The sequence below is a fragment of the Octodon degus genome, unplaced genomic scaffold, assembly GCF_000260255.1.
Source record: "Octodon degus isolate 3935 unplaced genomic scaffold, OctDeg1.0 scaffold00188, whole genome shotgun sequence".
Lineage (NCBI taxonomy): Eukaryota > Metazoa > Chordata > Mammalia > Rodentia > Octodontidae > Octodon > Octodon degus.
The window spans coordinates 134,790-159,222 of NW_004524764.1; the positions used below are offsets into that span (position 1 = coordinate 134,790).

General features: G+C 34.9%; 1 protein-coding gene across 1 annotated transcript in view; it reads left to right on the forward strand.

The window, feature by feature from the left end:
• The first annotated feature begins 5,884 nt into the window (after positions 1–5,884).
• The window catches only part of Brinp3 (BMP/retinoic acid inducible neural specific 3), a 457,113-nt gene continuing 438,564 nt past the window's right edge, over positions 5,885–24,433 (forward strand). The window contains exon 1 of the mRNA XM_004643978.2: positions 5,885–6,066. The gene's annotated coding sequence lies outside the window, so the exon portion shown is untranslated. The remainder of the gene's footprint in view (positions 6,067–24,433) is intronic.

Below are 24,433 nucleotides of genomic sequence, written 5' to 3' on the forward strand. Positions count from 1 at the left end.
TTCTTTCTTCATCTCGTCTCATCTTTCACATGTGTATATGTGTGGTTTCATGTATTTAATTAAACACATGATTATGAGATGATCATTTTATTATTGGGAGAATTCTTAGTGTATTGGTAGGGCATTAAGAAGTAGAGCAGAGAAGTGATATGATGGACTATGATACAATAACAGGATGAAATTACTCAGTTCATAATATACAGGGAAAAATAGCTCAGGGAAAAGCACAATACATGGACAAAGGGAACACCAAGTATATTTCTTGAGGAGGTAATACTGCATCTCTTGAGATGTTCCTATCATGGATTCTATCTAGATGGTCCACCAAAGCCTCAGGCACTCATAACTGGGACTTTTGGGAAACTACTGGACCATGAGTGTAAAGTGGTGGGTCCCTATGGATGTGGCAGGAGGGACTTAGATTGGGTTGTTTCCTGCCTGGCATGCCATGATGTGCCTCTCCTCTGGTATGTCCTAATGCCATCCCATCCTACCTCAGCACCAGATACATATAGACTGAAACCACTACAAACTGAGCCCAGATAATCCTTTCCTCCTTCAAATCATGGATATTGGGTATTGTGTCTCAGCTATGAGAAAGAAACTAAGTCTGTTCTCGAGTCATGTGAGGGTGGCTACAGGACATAAAATATAGGAGGAAAATAACTTTCTACAGTGAAGAACATTAGTTAAAGAAATACACTCTAGAGGGAAGGCTGTGATTTATTAATCTTTTATTTCTTCTTTCAAATATATCCAGTTAAGTCTTATAGAGTGTTAGCAACTAGTAAATAGAATCTGTGCTTCAGAATAAACACTATGATTAATTGTTGAAACTGTCCTACCAATTTGATTTGAAACTGTCTCATTGCCATTTGTTTCTCAATAAAATTATGGAGGAAAAAAACCCCACTAACTATGAGGTTAGTAAAAGTATATGTAATTTCCTTAGGTTACTACTTAGTATATGATTACAGTAATTATTGAATTTATCTAACTCTCTGTGAGTAAACTTTGTGAGGGTTCAAATTAAATGATCCTTAACATAACTCTCCAGGTTTATTTCAGCAAGGTTTATTTCACTTCCCCCATTTATTTAGCAACATACCTATCCTGTATAAACAGATGTGAAAATTTCTATGTACAAAAGTACTTTGGAAGCTTCTGACACCTACAAAAAGAAAATGCTAAAATCAAAATAAACCCATAACAAAGACAGTAAAATTAATAAATTTCAATAACTTAGTGATGATATATGTTTAAAAGTGTCACATAATATGCAAAAAGCAATCCAAAGTTTTCCATTTTACTAACACCATTCTTTACTACAAAAATAGCATGAGGCATAATGACATTTCGCCTCACAAGGATATTGCTTTACAATTTTCACGATGGGTATAACTTTCCTGTGTCTGTGTTCAGGAGATCAAATCTAAGCATACATTCACAAGAGGCACATGTTTTACTATTGAGCTACACTGTTCCATATTTGTTTTTAATTTCAATTAACTTAAGTAGTATGTAGATTAGAAATGTATTCTTCTAAAGATAAAATCTAGCTAGGAGGTATAAGGTTTATGACTCTATTTCTTGACTGACTGAAGGTATGATTAACAAATGAGTGTGCCTAAGGAGAGTCACATGGAGAAAGAATATTCTCTCAGGCTTTCAAAGAGAGCAAATTGGCCAAGCAATGGCCATTCAGATGGCTGAAACTGAAAAAAGATCTACAAACTGTTGTACAGGGCTTCAGGGTAAATCCTGAGGGGATTTGACTGACCTTGTCAGATACAAAAGTTACATTTCTTGCTATATAGGTCTTGCTTTATCTTGGTCTTAATCATCCAGCAGAAAAGTATAAACACGAGGTATAAAATGTAAAGCCATATTAATATGCTGAGCTGTAAAAGGCTCAAGTCAGCAACCTCTGACATTGCCAGTCCTGCAGATAACCCACTGCTATGATGGACCACTGGACTATATTGGATTATTTTGCTGAATTCACATACCTACAATACTTGAATGGTGATGGAATACCCATCTCTGACAAATGTAAACAAAAAAGGGGACTGTAAATGAAGGGCCATGTTGTAGTGATATATCTGTATATTCAAAATAGTTAGGATAGATATACAGCTACTTTCTCTTAGTTCAATGAAAAGAAAGATTTGTACTAATAATGTTTAGACAAGATACCATGTGTGCATCTTGTATTGTGAAACTGCCTGAATGCTATTTCTTTCTCAATAAAACATTTTCAAAAATGCTCCAATAATTAAATTTTAATGTAACTTTTATTTATATATTTTGGGCTTTGTGAGATAGGGTCTCTCTGTGTAGTCCAGGCAAGCCTTAAGCATATACTAATCCTCCGAACCTCCTGCTTCAGCTCCTTGAATGCTGGGATTACAGGTATGGGCCAACACAGCTGGCTTAACATAACTTTCAAATACTGTAAATTACATTCAATGTCAGGAGCTATGGGTCACAACAACAGTTGCTTGTCCTTTTGTAAATTTTGTAGAACAACAGGTTTACATTTATTCTACATTAATCACACACACACACACACACACACACACACACACGGTTGGTTTTTGTTGTTGTTGTTTTGTTTTTTTTTGTTTTGTTTTGTTTTGTTTTTTGAGACAGTCCCATTACATAGCCCAGGTTGGCTCAGATTGCTAATAGCAATCTTTCTGGCTCAGTCTCTTAAATGATGAGATTAAAGGCATGCACCCCCATGCCTGGCATAAAATAAAAATTTTGGTGTTGCATTTTTTACTACTTGAAGTCCTTTTGGTGACTTATTAAACAAATATATTTCTTCAACTAGCAAATGAGGTAAATAAGCTTGAATATTACACTCAGATCCTAAATGAGAAGTATGCTGCCCCTGTGTCAAAACTGTTAACATTGTATTTGCCATGAATGCAATTTAGTATTCTGATCTTCTTTAAGTTCACTTCAGATCTTCTTAGAATTTGTCAGCCCCTGTGAAACAGAGATACAGAAAAATCATTCATTTTCAGGGTGAAATGAAACAGTTGAAGAAAATTTTTTGCTGTAGGATATTATTATGGCTGGAATAAAGTCTGAAGAGAAAAAGAAAAAGTTTTATCAACATGTCAACATGTTCTTCCTGAAATATTTCCCTGGACAGCTTTGATCATCCTAAAAACTATAGATATTTGAGCATATGCATTTTGCTTTGTCATAATGTGTTATTGTCTTTTTTCTTCAGTTGTATACTGATGATTCCTCTAATTTTAATTATAAAAATGGCAATCATTATTCCCAATAGAATTTTAAAATTATTTACTTTTAATGAAGTGCAGGTCATTATGTTTGCATCAGGAATAAATTTTGCAGAAATTAGCTTAACCTATGTTAGTAAAATTGGAGAACAAGGGGTTAAAGTAGGAGTAACAATACAGGCAACATTTAATACATATATTTTTCTAGTAACATACTTAGTAATTCAAATTTGTAAGGATTTCTCAGGGAGTAGGTCTCCTTTAATTTTTCTTTTTAAATTATTCAATAAAACATTCCAAATGATCAACTTGCCTTTGAAAACCAAATTCACAGGATCTATGAGACCTGTCATTGTCCTCACTAAGTGACATAGGACACAAGCTCAGTCCAGAATTGTTTGTTGGGTTTCCATTCCTGCACCTGCCCAGTCTGCACAATCTGAGCAGGTACAGATTGGGGGTGCTGTAGACTCGTGGAAAGGCAGAGGGCTGTAGGAAACCATCAAGCTGTGCAAAGAGCCATTTGAGACTGCCGATTTGTGTCTTATAGGAGAATTGGAACCAGAATGCAAATTTAATAGAAGCTTTCCATAGTTTTAATTTATGTGAAAATTAATCATAACCAGTGTCTATAATTTAAGAAAAAAACATTGCATTTAAGAGCTAAAGTATACCAAAACCATAGCAAACACTGGGTCACTACCGAAAACTACTTTATTTTCAGGAAGTAAAGAGACATAGTAAAAAATAAGGAAGATTCTTAATTATCCATTGAACAGCAAACAAGGATTGACTTTACCTGTTTTGGGGTTTTCATTGTAGGTTAAGGAAGGACCTTAAAACGTTAACATTGCCTCCTTAAAATCCTTTACTTAAATTCACTCTTCAAGGCTACTACTCTTTTTGGAAAGAGAATAAGAACATTTCCACTGACAGAAGTCGTGATTTACATACAGAAAGCAAATAAATGAATGGATGGGGGATGGGGCCGTGAGTAACACTGTGTTTCCTTCCTTTTCAACCACGGAAAATAAGATTACTTACCTATAACACTTTTATCCAGAGCAAATGTTTATTCCTTCTATCATTCGCTGACTCAGTCTGCAAGAAATCAATTTGCTCTTTATCCACTACCTTTCTCTCCTGTTTCAGACACACACACACACGCAGAAAGACAGAGAGAGAGAGAGAGAGAGAGAGAGAGAGAGAGAGAGAGAGAGAGTCAAAAAACTCCCACTATGCTTTTTACACAGATTCTGGCTCAGAGAGTGATCCCCTGGGGTGAGGGCAGAGAGTCTTCTCTAAGCAGGATATTCTGGGTGGGGAGGAGGATTCATCCAAGGCCAAAAAATAAATCATCTATAAACAGAATTACTAGCCCTCAGTCAAATAGTTCCCCAGGGAAAGTAGGTTTCAACGAGGAGAGCAGAGAGGAGAGAGAGAGAGAGAGAGAGAGAGAGAGAGAGAGAGAGAGAGAGAGAGACCGACCGACCGACCGAGACAGACAGACAGACAGACAGACAGACAGACAGACAGACAGACAGACAGAAACAGACAGAGAGACAGAGAGACAGAGAGACTGAGAGACTGAGAACTTGAGCTTGAGGTTTAGGCTTGGAGAAAAAATGTGTCCAGTGAGAGGATAAGGGACGAGGAATAAAGCTAATCTTACCCGATCGATCAGATGATCGTTTATGCAGTATCCGGACGGGAAAATGGCAAGATAATGCGTTCGGCAGCAAAGCCATTTGTAGCACACTGTCCTGTAACTGCAGAAATCAGGTGGCGGCTTCCCTGCGGCCCCTGGCTCCCCGGGACTGCTCCCAACGCCGAGGCTGTAGTTACCTCTCTTACAGCGAGGCTTTCTGCTTCGCAAGGCAACCAGCTGCCCGGAGTCACAGGCGGCAGGATTCGCCTGCCTGGGAAGTGGGATCAGGGAAGGCTGCAGCGACACCTTCTCTCGCCAAGGGTCCGGGTCCCCAGGCTAAGCCACCCAAGCACAGCGCCCCCCGAAAGCACCGTGAGACTCGACCACAGCCTCAACCTTTGATTCCCCCTGACCGCCCCCCCAGGGTCTCGACCACCCCCCGCCCAGTCAAAGCAAATCGCTGAGGCTGTGGTCATTCCAGCGCTGGTGGTTTGTTTGAGGTACTGCTTGTATTGGGTTTCCTTAGTACGCCTTCCTCTGTTGCGGCGAGTGAAGGGGTTCAAGGGAAATCCTAGTGAGATGTCCGGAGGAAATACTATTAATTCCAATAATAATGTTCCCAGAGCAGGTAACTGCTAAAGAACTGAGAATGGGAAGATCAGAGCAGGATTTTCGAAGTGGTGCCTTCCTGAAATCTCATTGGACCCTTCCCAGGAGCCTCTGTCCTTGCCGCTGTGTCTACCAGGATGACTACAGCCTTGCTTACTAGTTCTCTCTTCATCTCGGTTTCTTAGTACATCCCTTTACTTTTCTGTGCAGATTTCTCTGTATTCCACGTCCTGTTCCTCACTGTGAGGGGGTGCACATTCTATAAATCTTCACTTTGCCTAAGGACCACCACAAATAACCCCCCTCACCACCACAACTCCCACTCTCAAATAAAAACTCCTCTTTCTCATTTTGTTTCTTTTCCTTGGGGTTCCTAGCAGGCTGTGCCACTGGTTTTCACTTGGTTACATGCCACCAGAAACTGCTGATTATTTCAAAGTCCTGCCACCCTGCATAGCACTATTTTACCTTGATTTTGAAGACCATGGGATATCTGGTTGAATCTTGGATGTATTTTCCTCACAGTCATCTTGCTTCCTGAAATTTCTTGTGGTAAGTTATTCTCTTTAGCCATTATCTGTAACTAGTGTTATTTTTAAAGACTTGCTTGTTATGTCTCATTTTTCATTTTTGTTACTTCCAGAACTGCAAGGTCTTGACCATGTTTATTAATTAGCATGATGGTTACTAAAAAGATGTAGCCTATGTAATGAATCACACAATACATTGCATATTCTTTTTTAAACTTTCTTTCCTCATTTCCTTGTAGGTTAAATGGACATTAACTCTCTCCAATCCTCATTAACCCTTCTTGGTACAGCTTTTTGTGCCATTTGAAAGGTCATATTTCATGTTTATCTAAAAACAAGCTTCAATGAGATTATCTGAGGGTTTGGGAAAGTTCACTACTCTCGCTGATCTTCAGAAGGTTGTTCAGGTCAATGTGTGTTCATCTCATTGTAAGCAAATGCATGACCAGTGGGGGGGCTCTGCAAAGTATACATTTTTAATGGATTTAGCTGGAGTCAAAACACTAACATGTTACTGTGTGGTAAGAAGAGAAGAGGGGTTTATATTTTTTCCTTAGGGCACCTTAAATCACTCATGAACGCATTATTTTGGGCACTGCCTCTGAATTCAGGCACAGTATTTGGAAGTACATTTCTTATTTTATGAATTAGCTGGTGAACAGTTAATTGGACAGGGAGTACTTCTTTCATAAAAAGAGAGCTATCAGAAGAAGCCCCTGATTATTTTGCGTGTAATAAATGGAAATTCAGGGGCAGACTTTATATGAAAAATATAGTTGCTTTACTTTCACACTTTCCCATCCCCACCCTTAATTTTTAATAAGTATATCAAGATGATCGCTGCTTCATGCTCTCCTGAACAGTTCTCTGGACATAACTGGCAGGGTTATCACCTCTCCACTAAGTACAGTTGTTGAGAAACATTTAAATTTGCTTTTGCTTCCCATATTGGCAAGCGATTGATATTCATTAAACGCCAAATCTACATGCATCAGTGAGGTCTGATGTGTAGTGAAGGTTTTCTCTGTGCAACCGTCCCCCCCCCCAGTACAAAATTCTGATTTCTGTAAAATTTCTCCTTATATTGGGATGGATAGGGATGAGAACCTATTGTTTAAGCTTTTCTTTCCTTCCTTTTATTTTTCTTCTGTCTCCTTTTTTTTCCTTAAAAAAAAAATTCTCGGAAAGAACTATTTCTGTCGTCATTAAAAGCTGACGCCGACAACCCCAGCAAATTTTATTGTTATTATCGTATTTTTAAAGTCAAAAGCCCTGTTAGCTTCCAGACATAAAAGTGCCCCAGCTGCAGCGACACCCCATCCCCCGCCTCCAGTGCCGGATTCAAGGGCTTTCCCCCTCTGGCTCCCGAGGGAGGATCGCGCTGACCCTCGTCCGCAGCGCTTGGCGCCCCGCACCGTCACTAGCTTCTACCTGGTCTCTTTCTGGTGCGATCGCCCTGCCTGCCAAGCCAGGGCCGTCGCGCTGCGACTTCCCTGGAAGAAAGGAGTGCTTAGTGTAATTCTCCAATTCCAATATCCTCTAGGGAGGACTGCTGCTGTGGAGCAGGGGTGGAGGGAGGGGGGAAAGCAACTTTCCGTGCAGTCAGGTCTTTTCAGAAACATAGTCTACTCCAGGAAGGCGCAGACATCCGGAATCTGGGTGAGTGTGTTTTTCAATCTCCTAATCTAACGCTTGCGCGTGGCAAAGGGAAACTGCCAGCCGAGAGGCTCCGCAGCCCAGAGCGTTTTAAGCAGAGGGCTATCAACAGGCGACTCTGACCGGGGGTTTCTCCGCACCTCCGGGCTGCACCGAAGCCACCCGGGCTCGGGGAAGGTGCGGGGCTAGCCGGAGGACCGCGGCGCGGGGTCCCCAGCTGTGCCCGCGGGCGCAGCTCGCACTCGGCGCCGAGGCGAGCCCGGGCTTGGGTGGGCGTCTGCAGCTCCGGAGAGGGGCTTCGCGTCCTTCCGGAAGGCACCCTTGCCTTCTGCCTTGGGTTCCAAGCTGTTCCGCATGAGAGGACAGACGCGAGACTTCTACTCATCAGTGCCTGTCTGCGTTCGTGTTTATTATTTGTCATGAGTTGTGTCTTAGTAGGTGACGGCTCTTCAGCGAACCTGCTTTGTAAAGCCTGGTGGGCGGCCGTCTTCCTGCGAGTGCTCAGCCGGGCTTAGCATTGCTGAATGACTTCTGGGGATCACTGTAAAGTGTTGCTGACCATGCGCCCTGTCCTTGCTCTCCTAACTCTAGTGGATCAGAGGCCGGTGGGGTGAGGCTGAGTTGGGTTTCAACTTGGGGCTAGAGCTTGGAATAATAGGGCTAGAGTCCAAAGCAGGCAGGCTTGGGAGCTGCCTAGCTTCTGTGAGGAGCGCTGTAAAGTTGGGCTGCCCCCTCCCCCTCTTCTGGGTGAGGGTGGGAGGCAGAAGGAACAGGGTCCCGCTCACCTCAGGGGGTGGCGCTTCTTGGCCACGGGTGACTGCAGGGTGCTTAGTCAAACCCTGGCGGAGTTGGTCTCTGGCGGCTGTTCACCTAGTCCCCAGGAGTTGAACCAAAGAGCCTTCTACTCTGATCCAGGTCTAGAATGTCATCAATCCTTTAGGGCAAAGACCTCTTTGGAGTCTCTGGCTGGGAAAGTAGGACCAACTAGTGCAGAAGACCAACCATATTTCCAGCTGGGCAATGCCAAAGGGCTGTTTGAAAGGAGAGGATGATGTTCAGGGTTACAAATTAACCTTAGTGACCTGTACCAATATTCTAGCCAGTCACATGTATGTACGCAAGGAGGAAGGAACCGGGATATGAAACTGTCACAGCAGCGTGGAAGACAGATGATCAAATAGATTCTGGGGACATTTTTTCCTTTTCCCTGCTATGTAGATTTGTTTGCCTTCACGCAGTTTAGCAGGTAAGGACGGAACGTCTATATTTTATTGACAGCCGGATAACCTGTGTTTGACCCATGCTATGATGCCCCCTCCCCTCTTTCATATGATGGAATATATGCATTTTCAGATATTCCTGCTGTAATGCATAACTTTTTAATATTCACATTCATGAATCCACTGAAATCCTTTCAAAATGCTTAAGCTGTATTTATTTAAATGTGCTACGTGAATTTACTTAAATGTTTGGCAGTGTTACAGAAATTCTAAATTGGAAGAAACGGTAAAGTAGAGAGACAAGGGAAGGGGTGCAGATAGCCCTGCTGAAAAACGGTAAATGGCAGTTTCAGAAACGCTTTAAAACATTGATTCTTGCTCAGGTCACAGATCTTAATAGATAAGGGAGAATGAGAAATTATTAAAGGCATCTCGAGAAGCAAAAAGTGATCTTGACTACTTGAAAGAAATGCGTTATGAATATCTTTATGATATTTCTCAATTTTGAAATAAAACATAAGGAGGGGGTGGGTTGTGTTACTAAATAGGCTGAGAAGAGTTTGTCCACAGTGTTCATGATGACTCTAGCACAGAAAGCTTTGGATGAAGAAGAACAGTTGGAGAAACAATAACAAAAACCCAAATCAGATATAGAAAACTGTAAGAACTCTCCCCAAAATAAACCTCTTTAAATTTAAAAGTTTTGTAGCTATGTAGATTGAGCTTTCCACAGGTTTCTTGCACTATCAGATTTAAATCAGTTAAAGTGCAAAAATGTTTTATTGTTTTAATAACTTTTGATATCATTACTAATGTTGTTTTGTTGTATTTTATTTGTATGGTAAAGGACTTTGGAGTTTCCACTAAGTGAAGCAAAAAAATTATATATATATATATTTTATATATAGAGAGAGACTAAAATGATCATAAAATAAATCAATTTATGAGTAACATTGTATCATTAGAAAAATTACATTTTAATTTTTTTTCCCTGGAGATACATTTATTGATGCAAATTTCTATATTTTTTCTGCTTGTAAGGTTTATATGACTTTCAACAAATAAGAAAGATAATATTTCCAACTTCGGGTTGTAAAATTGAAAAGTTCATATGGTCCTTTAAGTTTGGTACAAAAGCTAGATTTTTGTCCACCTGAGAAAGTAATTCATCAGTAAATTCTAAATTCTCAACTCTTCTGTACATTAGCCTTGAGAATTTTGATTTTATTAGTCATGATGGTTCTGTATGTGTGCATTATTGCTTGGATGTAGAAAATAATTATTTTAAATCCATGTTGTTTTGAAATCTCATCTAAATAAAATAAACATGATAACAAGTTCAATTTCATTCATATTTTAATCTGATAATAATGTGATTTCATATTTTCATGGGATATTTTCTTTTTAGAAACCCAATATTATGACAAGATTGTACTTTTTTATAAAGTACTGTGCATATTATTTTAATTTAGTAAGATAATGTACTATAGTTAAGTAAATCAGACATAAATAGAAACTATTGGATTGATTATGAGTGTATTTTTGTCAGATATATATTACATATTCTGAACATATATTATGTATATGTATAATTTCTACACTAGTTATATGCCTAGATTTCTGTGCTCCTTAATAATTGTGTAGGTTTTTTCAGAGTATTGCCTTTGCATATTGCTTTCCACCGTGTAGAGAACATATTGGTGGACTATCTGAACTTTAATACTTCTTTACCAATCTATGCTTCATTTTTGCATACTTACTTTTTTTATATTCATTACTTTAAAGTGAAACAAGATTGATTAGAATAACAATCTAAAAATTTTAATTATTTAAAAAATGGGAATATTTAAGAGGTTCTCAGGCATATAAATCATGCTAGTATGTGATAGGTTAAGCATACACTTATTTTTGTTTCTTAGAATCTAAATTACAAAAGTGTTCATTTACAATTATGTCTGATGATTAATTTTTACTCTTCTACAAATCTCAGTTTTTCTCTTTTACCTCCTAATCATGGGTTAATAAAGTAACTAGAGTAGTAACAGAACTAGAATTTCTTTTCTGAATTTTAGTTCTAGTTCTAACCAATTGAGATGATACTAGTAAGATTGTTAACACCATTCTCATGGAAATGCAAATGCATATCAGATAGAATTGTGGGTATAGTTTCAGAGACCACCATCATCAACAAAAAGGACAAACATGTATTGAAAACAAAATATGTTTTGCAACAGTACAATTTGACTTTTTTTTTCTGGAGCTAGAAATGAATCCAGGGTCTCAGACATACTAGGCTCCCTACCACTGAGCCACATCCCTAGCCTAAGTTTGTTTTTATGTTAGTCTTTTAGAATAAAGTTTACCTTTACACAAGGTTTAACATTGATTCAACTTGTTCTTTTCACTGTTAGTATCGAATATTCTTAGTCTTTGTTATTATTGCACCAAGTAACTTTAATCAGTATTTCTTTTGTTTTGAAATTATGTAATTTTGTAAAAGAAAAAGTCACATAATGCTTTTATGAGTCACACTAGCTCTTACTGATAGCATATTTACCTTGGTTTTAGTACCCTTTGGAATAGTGGTCACTTTCACAAAATAGTGGCTCTTGGTTGATTCTTTACTATCATTTAAACAGGAAAAGTTGATGTTACAGAAGATTCCTCAAGTTGATGATCTCCATTCATAACTGAAAGTAACTTTAAAATATTCTCATGTAGTAACAAAATAGAGGAACTTTTAAAAAGTTAGACTTTTAACGTGCAACAAAATTTGTAAGTTGGTACTCAGTTGATCAAAATTAATTAGAGTAACATCTGACATTGTTGTTTTAATTTAGTAATCAATTAGATAAATTTATTTACATATTTAGGAGAGTAACTCTGACCAATTTCTGAGTGGCATACAATATGTACTATGCCATTCTTTAGTTTAGTGTCTATGTACATCATTAAAAAAGGAAAAAGGAAAGTTTTTTGTGTTTGAATATTATTGATTGCTAATAGATGATTTTAATTCTTAAGAGAATGGGATAGTGCAATGTTGATGTTGTTCTCTAAAATGAAAACTATATCTCTGCAGATGAAATTTAATTATGAACACTAATGGGCAATTTACTGAAGATATACCTGGAAATTCTGGTTTGGCTCAGTTCTTTTCTTCTGCAGGTATCAAATAACCACTGCAACTATTTTATGCTAGTCATTAAATATCCCAATAGTAGCACCTTAGCTACTAATTGTTATGGAAACTATTGTTTTCAAGGATAGTTGATGAGCTGTCAAGGATACTTCTCTCCTGTTACTCACCTCCAGGCCCGTTCAATTAAAAGGTCCAGTAGATACTTGTTTCCTAAGAATCTGTTACTTCATCTGTAATTTGAAACAAAGTAGTAGAGTGTTTTACAATTAATGTTCAAAGTGACTAGTTTAGATTATCTATTGATTTTCTCAGAGGAGAAAGAAACCTAATTATTATTTACTAGCAAAATTTACTCCAAACAAAATATATAACTAATATATATTTAATGAGTTGGTTGGACTATTAGTTATTTTACCATGAAATAAGTAGTTGTGCTGATTTTTGAGTGTTTATTTTTCAACCAAGGATGCATAATTTTGGATATGAAAAGTTGATGTATAGCATATTAAATTTAGAAACCTTAGAGATTCTCATTCTCTATTTGACTTTATATTTTAATAACAATATTTTACTTCTCAAAATGTTATACTTTATTGTATTCAGGGCTACAAAGGCTATTTATCCTCAGTGTAACCTGTTTTTACTTGTAATTATTTTTAAGTATCTCTTTTAATGTCTAAACTCTAATTTACTGATATGTGAATGCTTTAAGAACATCCAAAGCATAACTTATTCCATTTAATAGCTAATAAAGTAGCTACCATATTATAGTTCCAGCAAATTAAATCTATAAAATACACATTTATTGATTAAATTAATAAATATATGAACATTACACTCAAATGTATTGTAGCTCTCCGCTATGCAAGAATTATTCTCTCATAATGGTGTGTTTCATTTAAATTCCATTATAGATTTATTGTGAAAGAGTATTTATAAATGGACTTATTCTTCCTGAATTCTGTGAATATCAGCCAAACTCACCAGGATTGAGCTTTTTTTTATGAACTTTTCTGGACTCTTGCATTTTGTTAATTTAAAAAAGATGTCTCTAGAATATTGCACTATTAAAAAACAGTCTAAAATTGGAAACAGCAGAATTGAATAAGCATTCATTTTAGATTTCTCAGTCTCAAATAATGGCTGGTATGCAAGCAAATCATTGCTTTTTACATTCATTAGTCACTCATACACACACAACAAAATGCTCTATGAAATATTTCAAATGATATCTATAAATATTAGCAGTTTGAAAAAGCAAATTCAATAAAAGATTTAAAGTAGATTTTATGGAATTATTCTACTGTCATATTTAAAAATCATCGCCATGCAAGAAGAATGTTATTGTATTCTGTGCAATATTTTGTTATACATATTTTTGAGATACAAGTTCTGCAACTAATTTTATGCATAAGATTAGCACTCTGTGCAAAAATCCTCTGGAATAGCTAAAGCATTCTGAGAACAAAGGTAATCAGCAAGTTCTTGGTGTAGAAGCTACATACAAGTGGATTTCTTAACTTTAGTGTAGTCCTCTTGATATACAAGCTCATCTCTGTAAATGTTTAAAGTTGAGGTATTCTAAATAGAAGTGAATAGTGCTTAGGTAGTATTAAACAAAATCCAAAGCTGAAGAGAAAAAGTTATGAAAGGTTGATCAAATCATGCCAAGATCCACAAAATCTTTTCTTAAGGAAATTCAAACTATTATTTTCTGTATTTAGTACAGGGTCCACAAAGTGTACGGGGTATACAGGACCTCACTCTGTAGATCAGACTCGCAGTGATCTGCCTGCCTTCTGCCTCCCAAGAGCTGGGATTACAGGCGCACGCCACTATGCCCAGTCTCCACAGTTCCTTTAACATTTTTATCGATGATGCCAAACACAATAGTATAAATATTGTATATAGTTTACCTAAAAGTTTTAAATTCATCATGTCCACTTATACAAATAGGATTTCTTATTATTTATCTAATCCAACCACTTATAAAAAGCCACAGTCATAATACATGACACAAAGACAATAAGTAAAATGTTTAGATAATACTGTGGAAAATGACAGACAACACCAAGATTTCTAAATTGAACAATCTAAAATGAAAGCAATTGACATTAAACAAAAGAAACAAATCTACAATGCATATTTTTCTTCTTTAGTACTAATTTCTAGTAACACAAGCTCAATTTTTAAAATAACTTCTTAAGTTTTACTAAAAATTATGTTTGAATAATTAAATATATAATTCAATAATTAAATATATAATTTAAAAATAAATTATTACATTTCCTGCAAAATAGGAGACATATTCATCTGTACTTATTGAAGGCTTCCTTCTGTCATTCACAGTCAATAAGAGGTAATATTATGTTTGTTTTAGCATGAATTAGAAAACTTAATTCAATCTTTAGGAATTTGAAGGTGAACAGATGTGATACCTGAGGAATTACTTACAGGGTAGTCCACATAGTTCAATTTAAACTTAAACTTTAACTTTTGATTAAAGTGATTGTTTCAAGCATCTTTTCCAACTTTGAGTGGCAAAGACCTTTATAGATTTACTAACTTCCCCCATGTGCTCGGGTCACACACACACACATGCACACACAATTCTGCACTACATCTTTCTTTTTTTTTTTTTTTTTTCAAAACTTCTCTGTGAAAGACAGGTTTTTAAAATTTTAAACATATATCAATCTATTGGCTAAAAATAGTATATAACACTAACGATGTTTAAATAGCAGCAATCATGATTAACATCCATGTTTCATCTGGTAGTAAACTCTGGTAGGTTTCTTCCAAGAAATGTGGAAACTGTAATCTATCTCCTCTTCAGTTAATTTGAAGGAAAAAGAAAAAGAAAACGCAAACTGTTAAAGATAAGGCACAATGAATGCAAAATATCACTTCTGTCCTTATTTCATTTCATATCTATTTTTGATGGTGGCTATATAAGAAAATCACTTCTAATTTAGAGGCAGAGTTAGTAGCTGCAATACAAATGGCTGCGATTAAGTATTAAATATATTTCTTTCTCTTCAGTAATTTCGAATACATAAGGTAAACACAAATTGAATCAGTTACTACCTGATCCTTTCTTCACAAAACTGACAAAAATTTGACCTGCATCATTATCTTTTAGTTACAAATTTTCACAAGTCTAACCTAAAAGGATTATCACTCAGTATTTGAAATCAAGTAATTATTAGTTGGTCAGTAAACTGCATGTATTATCAAATTTTAGAATTACATTTTAGAATAGTAATTTTGTGGCTATTGTTTATAAAGTAATTTATTTTATTAAAAAATAGAATATGACAGGTAACACATTAGAAATGATACACAATTTCAAAACTAAAAAACAAGATGACAGATGTTTGACTGTGGTTGTTGTATCACATATTGCTGCCTTCAATGTACTTGCTCGGGTTACCCAATATAAACATGTAAATTGGGCAGCGTAAAAATTTTAAGCATTAACTAGTACTTTAAAAAAACAGATAGAAATTAGTAGTATAATCATCTTAGCTATCCTGTATATACTTACATGATTTTTCCTGTTTTGTTTTCCATTTTTTCTCCTTTACCTCACGCCAATTGTTTATTCAGTTTGTGCAGTTTCTTTCCCTTAAAAGGTAATTCTAGACAAATTCAGACAAGTTGACTTCAAATTCTACCGGTTAGCATGTCCTACTGTGCTGGATAGTGTTCATATGAATTGTCTATCAGATATAGTAAAGTTCCATTTATTTTTTCCTTCCTCACTTCAAATATTGCTGTTAGTTTATACATAAAAGCTATTCTTCAAAAGTATAGATCCTCTAATATCTTTTTTTCTCTGGGGTTTAGTACCTTATAATCTTTGAGTTTGAAAACTATTGGGTCTAACTTAGAGGTTAAATTAATATATTGATAAAAGTAGTTCTTAGTAATGATGTGATCTCAAAATTGAATTGTCAGGAACAATTCTGCAAACAGATGTTCACTGTCATTAATCAAAACTTACAGAAGCCAGAATATATTATCAATACCAAGCATTATGAGACTCATTTATTGGAAAAACATATAGGGTGTACTGGTACTTCCAACAACTAAGTAAAACATCCCAAGGTCCATTGCTAAAAGAACACTTTCTTAACTAGTAATACACACAGTTGGTACATGCTTTATTATATGGGGGATGAGAAGGTGCTGGAGAACAGCAGGTACTTTTAAATATGTGAGATTAAATTTATTTGTTTCTCGAGATCACACCTACTCTATTTTTATTTTGGTTATTTTTAAAATATGTATTGTTTTTGATGAGCTGCATGAACTTGGGAAAATATTGTAAACCTAACAATGAAAACAAACATTACTCATAATAACCTGACCTTTTACTTTTTTAAGTTCTAAATATACATTATTTGAAAATTCCTTAAATGTACTATTTTCTATTGCAGCTGATTTGGGAAGGCATATCCTTCCTTAATAACTTCTGATTTGTAGTTCACTTCAACTTGTAGATTTCATTAGTTCCTGGGTAAATTTTGGTCCCATTACATTTATAAGGAAGACTCCATTTCTTAACTATATTGATTGATTGATTGATTGATTGATTCATTCATTCATTCATTCATTCATTCATTCATTCATTGCAGTACCAGGGATTGAACTCAGAACTTGCATTTATGAGGCAAGTGCTTGTGCTGCTGAGCTGTCCTCCCAACCCTTAGTGACTACATTTATAAGCTTGATTAACTACCAGATCTGGGAAAATTTTTCATTAGAGCATTGTGAAAGCTTTTGCTGCTCAAGATTATACCCAGTATCATTGTGAAATAACAACATAAACTTTGTAAGGCTTTGCAAAATGCGAACGGAGAACCATATCCTTGAAGTCAGGGAAAAAAATCCATCATCCTTGTGCTTGCATAGATTTGCACATGTCATAGTGCCAGATAAACTTTATTTTTAAAATAAGCAATATTCTTCTAGTTTCTTTCAAATTGACATTTATGTCACAAAATTCTTTTAATGATAAAAATGCTGTATTTTAAGAAATATGAATGTTTTTCTATTACCAGTCTAACCCAGAAAAAGTAACATGATTCAAATCTTTGAATTTTCATATCTGAAATCATTATTTGCAGTACACTTCTTTATGTACATTTTAAAAACTGCCTTCCATGTCACTGTCTTGATAGAAAAGTATATTAATGTTCTTAAAGGACATATGTGCTCATAATACCTATTAAAATAATAAAACATACTATTCAAGATGTATCTTAAATTATGGTTTTCGAGTAGAAAAGTGATATTTGACTCAACTGTGAGTAGAACATTAAAACCCAGAATTTATACTGAAGTACAAAGATGTGAGTGAGCGCATAGAAAATTACTAAGAGCAACTGTTATGGCTAAGGAGGATTTGGCACACCTGATCCATTCAGAGCCTTTCTTAGGTAAACAGAAGTAGCCAGGGTGAACATCGCATTGTCTCACAAGTGTGAGAAGATAAGTGAGTAAATAAGATCCAAAAGGTACAATAGATATTGTAAACTAGGCAGCAACTGTTTAAAAGAAAAGAAAAACTAGTGGGTGAAGGTGAAAAAGAAAGAAGAAGAGGAATACATACATACATACATATATATATATATCCCTTTTATTATGTGTATTATTATTATTAACTATAGAAGATAGTTAATATAGTGACACAGTAAGTTCCTTGTTTGTTTGCTTTTGGGGTCCTAGGGATCAAACTCAGGACCTTGCACATGCCGTTCAGGTGCTTCTGCCACTAAAATGTCTACCCGGCTCCACAGCAAGTTTCACTGAAAAGAAAAATTCATGCTAATATTGTATTAATTATTGTTCCTTTCCTATTAGCCTGATTCAGAATATGATTTTTTTTCTAATTTTTTTTCTTCTCTTTAAAAAAAAGTTCTTGCTGCAGAGAGACCAAGGTGATATTACCCAGAGGGTGATGGAGGACGAGGAGCTCAGTTAGTAGCTAGAGTTATCAGACAAAGAGGATGAGGGTTTCAGCAGAAATGACTATTGTAGCTAATAGCTCAGGGCCTTTAACAGATGAATATTAAGAGGAGACTGACTTATGTCAGTTGAAGGAAAGAAGTTTGCAGAAGCCATCGTCATTTTTTTTTATACTTTCAATCTAAATGTATTTTCAAACATTCTCCTTCCTTCCTTCCTTCCTTCCTTCCTTCCTTCCTTCCTTCCTTCCTTCCTTCCTTCTTTCTTTCTCTCTTTTTTCTTTTTTTCATTCATTCATTCGTTCGTTCGTTCGTTCGTTCGTTCGTTCGTTCGTTCGTTCATTCGTCTTTACTTCTCAGTGCTGGGGATCAAATCCAGAGCTTTGCACATATTCAGTCAGGGTCACCACATGGCCACTGAGTTATGCCCCAAATCAGACCATTGATTCTTTGTTCTTTACCATTGGCATGCAATCTAAATCTTACAAAGACATTTTGTTATATGATAATTTACGTGGAAATGCTGTGCTATTTTTATTTATCAGTTAACCGGAATGACTCTTAGACATTTGACTTTAAGAATAATGTCCTCTCTGGGCTGGAAAGAATTAAGGAATGGAACTCACTTTCTCTTCATTTTTCTCTAATCAATTCTACCATTAGGCAGTAGCATTTAACTTCCTCTTTATTGGTAGGACAAGGTGGTATTGACAGGATGAAGCAGGAGATTAGTTTCTTCGCAGTATAAACTCCTCAGAGGAATACTCACCCTCATTAAGATGGAAAACACTTAAAGCTCTAATTCAGAGCACTGTATTGCCTGCTCAGTTAAAATAAATAAGGAAAAATACCCTCAGGAATACAGGTTTAACAGAGTTAAATGACTAGAAAACTATCCTTTGAAGGCCGAACTTTACCTATACAATGTGATTTAAATCAAGAGGGCTCAGTATTTCAAGGAAGTTGAGGAAGAAGAGAAAGGCAGAAATAGTACAATATTAATGTTCTGATACCTGATGCATTCAGTGATGGTCACTTACTACATATAAACACATTAATAAAACAGTCTACACTGGGATGAGGCAAAGGAGAAAAGAAAGAAGGGGAAAAGAAATGTATACGTACATATGAGGATAGCTTGGATAACTGTACTGCTGAATTCTGTTTGTCTATTGAAAGGAGTAGTTAATGCTAAGATATTTTCTGCTTTCTAATTTTTTATAATTGTTCTGATCAATGCTACATGATATCTAGTAAACTGAACAACTAAGTTGAAGGCAACCAGATATAATATTACAGCTAATGTTTAATTCTTATTGTTTTGTTGAGTAAAATTATGTATTGTCTCTAATGTATTTTGATATTTTTGTATTCTTTTTAAAAATATAAAAAATAAAGCTCATCTCAAAATATAATCTAAAAATTTAGAATATGCAAAAATAATATACTAATGTTAAGGATCACAAAACATTGCTAATGGATAATTAGTGCCAACAATCCCTCTCTTCAGTCATATGAAAAGTTTTAAAGAGAATAAGAGTATATCATAAACTTTTAGAATTCATAAATGAAAGTCATTTTATTTAAAAAATTTCAACTTACTGCCTTCAAAGCATTTTAAAGTAGTTATTGACCCATTAGGAAATATGACTTTAATACTCTCCAGAGTGAAGACTTATTAATTCAAATCATTGTACATTCCATTTACTGTTTAAAATCATAGTTCATGTTTTTTTAGATATATTCAGATTACTGTGATGCTTGGAACTGAATGATTTCTTTCTAGTATTTTACAAGCTTGTTTTAACTTCTGAAGGAATTATCAGTGCAAAAGGAAAAGCAATTTTGCTTACAATTCTCAACTATATAAGCAGTGATATTTTCCAGAGCTAAAATGAGAATAAATTTCTTATTTCTAAATAATACTACTTATTTCAACAGAAATGTGAAGTTCAGGAACCATTACTCTGTAGAACTGTTAAGAAGGGAAAATAAAGCGCCAAAAATCCAAACTACAACTATAGAAACTTGCCCATATGTGTGTAGTATTCAATACTTCATATATTGATGAATTGTTTGGTAGCTTTATATCATAAATTATTATTTTTAAATCAGTAATTTTATAATTCATTACCTTTAAACAAGCCATGTCTAGACGAAAAGAGAACAGCTTTAAGTCATCTGAAGCCTAAATTTATAGATCATAATGAGTATTTCACTAAAGTATTAAGTTATATGTATGTACATAATAAGTAAATCATCTGATAACATTTCTTTATCCTGCTCTATGCAAGTCCTTCTCTGCAAGTCAGGAAAACTCAAAACTAAAAATCAATGTATCTCTGCATGTTGGAAAATAATACATTACAGTGTCCATGCAGGAATGAATATGATCTTCTAATTTAATGTTTGGAGTATTAATTGCTGATTTAGAAAAGCCATTCTTTTAAAACTGTTCTCTCCCCACTGAAGGATCTTTCCCAGCAAATTACATTAAAGGCTCTTTACATTTTAGCTAGAGTTCTGACTTTTCACATTATTGCTCCTTAAATTAATACCTGTTACAAATGATCTCCATATTCATGTCTTTATAGGTATATATGAGATCATAGGAAAACTAACCTTACATAAAATTTTATAATCGCATTTCAGCAAAATATTACAAATCATCTCATTTTAAGAAAACTTTTATTATATGGCTCTAAATGAGAATCAAATCTATCATATATACATATATATGATAAAATATTAAAAGAAAACCTGTGTACCATATATATTATATACCTATATATAATACATATATATGGTACACAGGGCTTTTTCCTAATATTTTGATAGTAGTTTGAAGCATTTTATATAAAAATTGAATAGTCAAAGCCTATTGTTCAATATCTGTCAAGGACATATTGAAAGAGGTATACTGTAATTTTAATTTTAAACTCAGAAAAAAGATACTGAAAAAATTTACTGTTCTCAGATTTTTGTTTATGATAGATGTTTTAAAATAAATTTAATTATATTTAGTTTATTTAAACTTTTAACTCCATGGAAAATATTAAATTAAAGAAAGCAGATATCTCTTGAAAGTCCATATGTAATTTCTCAGGTCAATTGTTTACAATAACCTGAGATTGTTTCCTTCTATTTTAGTTTTCATTTCTCTTTCTTGCATTTAATATTTAATTTTTATATTATTTTTTAAAAATAAAATAATTGGCTGGGGAGATGGCTCAGTGGAATAAGTGCTTCCCAGGCAAGCACAAGGCCCTGAGTTCAATCCCTGGTTCCACAAAAAAAAAAAAATAATAATAATAATTTTTCAATCTACAGTCAGATATATTTAACTAGTAGTGTGGTATAATTACAGATTACTTTGTTCATTTGAATTCAAGAACTTTACCACTATCCTTACTCTGTTACATATTTATATTCCTTAAATGCCATTTTATCTAAATGAAAAACATAGTCATATTTATTATATTGAAAATAACATATAACAGATTGTTTATGAAAAAGGAAAATAGTACAGTTTCTGGCATAGCAACTAGGCTTGACACATGGTAAATGTGGTTTGGAGACAATGAATAGTTGTCATTTTGTCTTTGACTTTTCTTCCCATATGGAGGGAGGTGACTTGAATCAACATTGTCTCTGTTCTGACCTTCCAAGAAAGGAGAGAGAACTTGTTCAGCTGCTGTATTATTATTATTATTTAAATTTGAAAGTGACCACACATATAATATACACTTTGCTCAATAGTGAGATTTGTATTATGTCAAGTCTGTTTGATTTTCATACATGCTTTTTAACTTTAAAAACTATAAAACAATTTTAAAGTTCTTATTGCTCTTATTATATGTATTCTCTTAATGTTATTTACCCCAAATTAATGCTGATGAATTTATTTCTGAAGAACATATTTTTAGACTTTTATTAATGCCAAATTATTATGAAGATTATTTTGATTTGATGCTATTTTAATATATTAATTTGTACTTACAATATGGCCATAGACCTCTCAAAAGTTCTTTTTCTCAATTTCTCAGTTATCAAGGCTATAGGGAATAGAGATAGCTCAGTGGACTACGTGCCCACTTAGGCAAGTGCAGGGACCAGAAACCACTTCTTACATTTCCAAATGACTATGAGTTTTCCCTTAAAATGAATGTATCTAGACAATGCTATCTTTATAGAGGCTAACTATATCCCAGGGTACCTTTAGTGAGTTCTCCTAGGCATTAAAATATTTATTAAAAAAATAATAAAACTGTGTTAATTTGAAGCTAAATATAGCTTATATTTTAAGTCTAATAGCATGCAAAATTAGTCTATTCATATTTTTTTTTTCTTTTGTGGAACCAGGGATTGAACTCAGACCCTTGTGCTTGCCAGGGAAGCGCTGATTCTCCTGACCCAATTCCCCGGCCCTATTCATACATTTTGAAACAGTGACAGTGTATAATAATGTTGCCACATGATAACTGCAACAAGCGGAGTTAATTTACTCAGTTTGCTTACTTTTTAAAAGTCATCTAGAGGGGCCCAACGAGATAGCTCAGTTCAGGCTTCAGGGTTCTAGCCCCTGCACCAAATGCTGCTCCAGCCCCACCGCCATGCGTGCTGAGTGGGCCACCGAGTCAAGGCATGGTGGCGGGGCATGTGCCTTTTAGCACTGGGGGCTGAAAACAGGGGGTTCATTTTGAGTCTGAGGGACAGTTGATATATATATTATATTTTTTTTTTTCTTGAGATGTAGATCAGATGCAAACTCATTAAGGCTTATTCTTTTATGCAAAAAGTGTCTTAATCTGACTACATTCTATACTTTAATTTGCTACTTATTTAATCACTATTTCTCAATCATTCAACAATTTCTTATTAAGCAACTTTCTATCAAGTACATTGCTAAGTCTTTGATTTTCATAAAGGAAAACCAAATTCTTTTTATGCTGAAATTACTCCAACTATAGGGAGGGAGGGAGGCAGGTAAACAAGCCAAATATATGTGGAAATTGGCAATGTAAATGTGCTTACAGTAAGGGAAGTGGTGGGAACATAAAATACCACCAACCAACCTTGAATGTGCTTCAAAAGCTTTGTGGATGGAGTCCCGTAGTCTGAAGATTCAAGCAAGGAAAGCCAAGTTTAGGCAGGACCAAGTAGAGATGCTAATTTAGGTAGAAGAGAATGCATAAGCAAAGATCCTGAACGGAGAAAGAAACACAATTGGATTGTGAAATACAATTATATCTGAAGCATTTTCACGTTGGTTGGTAGTGTAAAGATAGACACATAGAGAAGATATGGGTGAAGAATTCATCAAGAAAAGATAGCGTTATAAATTATTTCAAGGAATTTGGATGTCATCCCAAAGACAAAGCTTACGATAAGTCAGGATAAAAGAGCCATCTCTTTAGATTTAACTAGTTATTAAGAAAGTTTTCACTATCTTAATAGCAGTTAAGATGAACAATTTAGAGCTATCCACATGGAGTTAGGAAAACCCATTATGAAGCCCATCTGGCAATCTAGTGCAGCAACTTCCAGGATAGCGTAGGTGGCAGGGTAGGAACAAGTCAATAGAGTGGAGGGAAAGAGAAAGTGGTGAATCTCACTGATGCAATAAAAAATGCGTGGGTGATTGATCTGATATGTGTAGTAAGTGAGAAAGTAGGAGAAGCTAGCAAGAAGAAGGAGGTACAGGGCTGAATATTCCTTAGTTGACCGAGGAATAGTTTTCTAATGAGACTGAACACAGGCAGTGTGTGCTGCCTTAAATTGGGCCTTCCCCACTAGACTCTTAAGATCTTTCAGACAGAAGAACTTTATTCCTGTGCTCCACCCCATCTCAGAATTTCTCACAGTAATTTCTGCATTGCAGGTGACTGATAAAATTTACCATCTTATTATGAATTTCTACATCATGAATTCTACTAAATTGGAATTGAAACAATAACTTTTGGAAAAATGATAGAAAATGTGTAACTAAAAAATTTAAGCTCATTTAACACTAACTACTTCTATTAAACAGACATTTATTTAAGAGGCAATATTTACTTTAATATATGATAAGATAATTACCCTGTGATATACCTGTAATGTATATAATTGGTACCATAGAGTTTAGCATATTTGGGATTATATATCTATGTTTCATTTTATAGTAATAAAATCATTTTAATACTTCTGATTTAATAGAATAATCGTAATCTATTATCTACAAAAAATTGACTAAGTAGATATAGCCATTTTGAGTATTAGAAAATTTGTTTTAAAGGTTCATCATTTTAAATTTACTGATTTCAATATTGGTGAAAATTAATATAAAGGAACTATTTTAAAGAGCAGTTAATATAGCTTATATTTTAAGTCTAATAGCATGCAAAATTAGTCTATTCG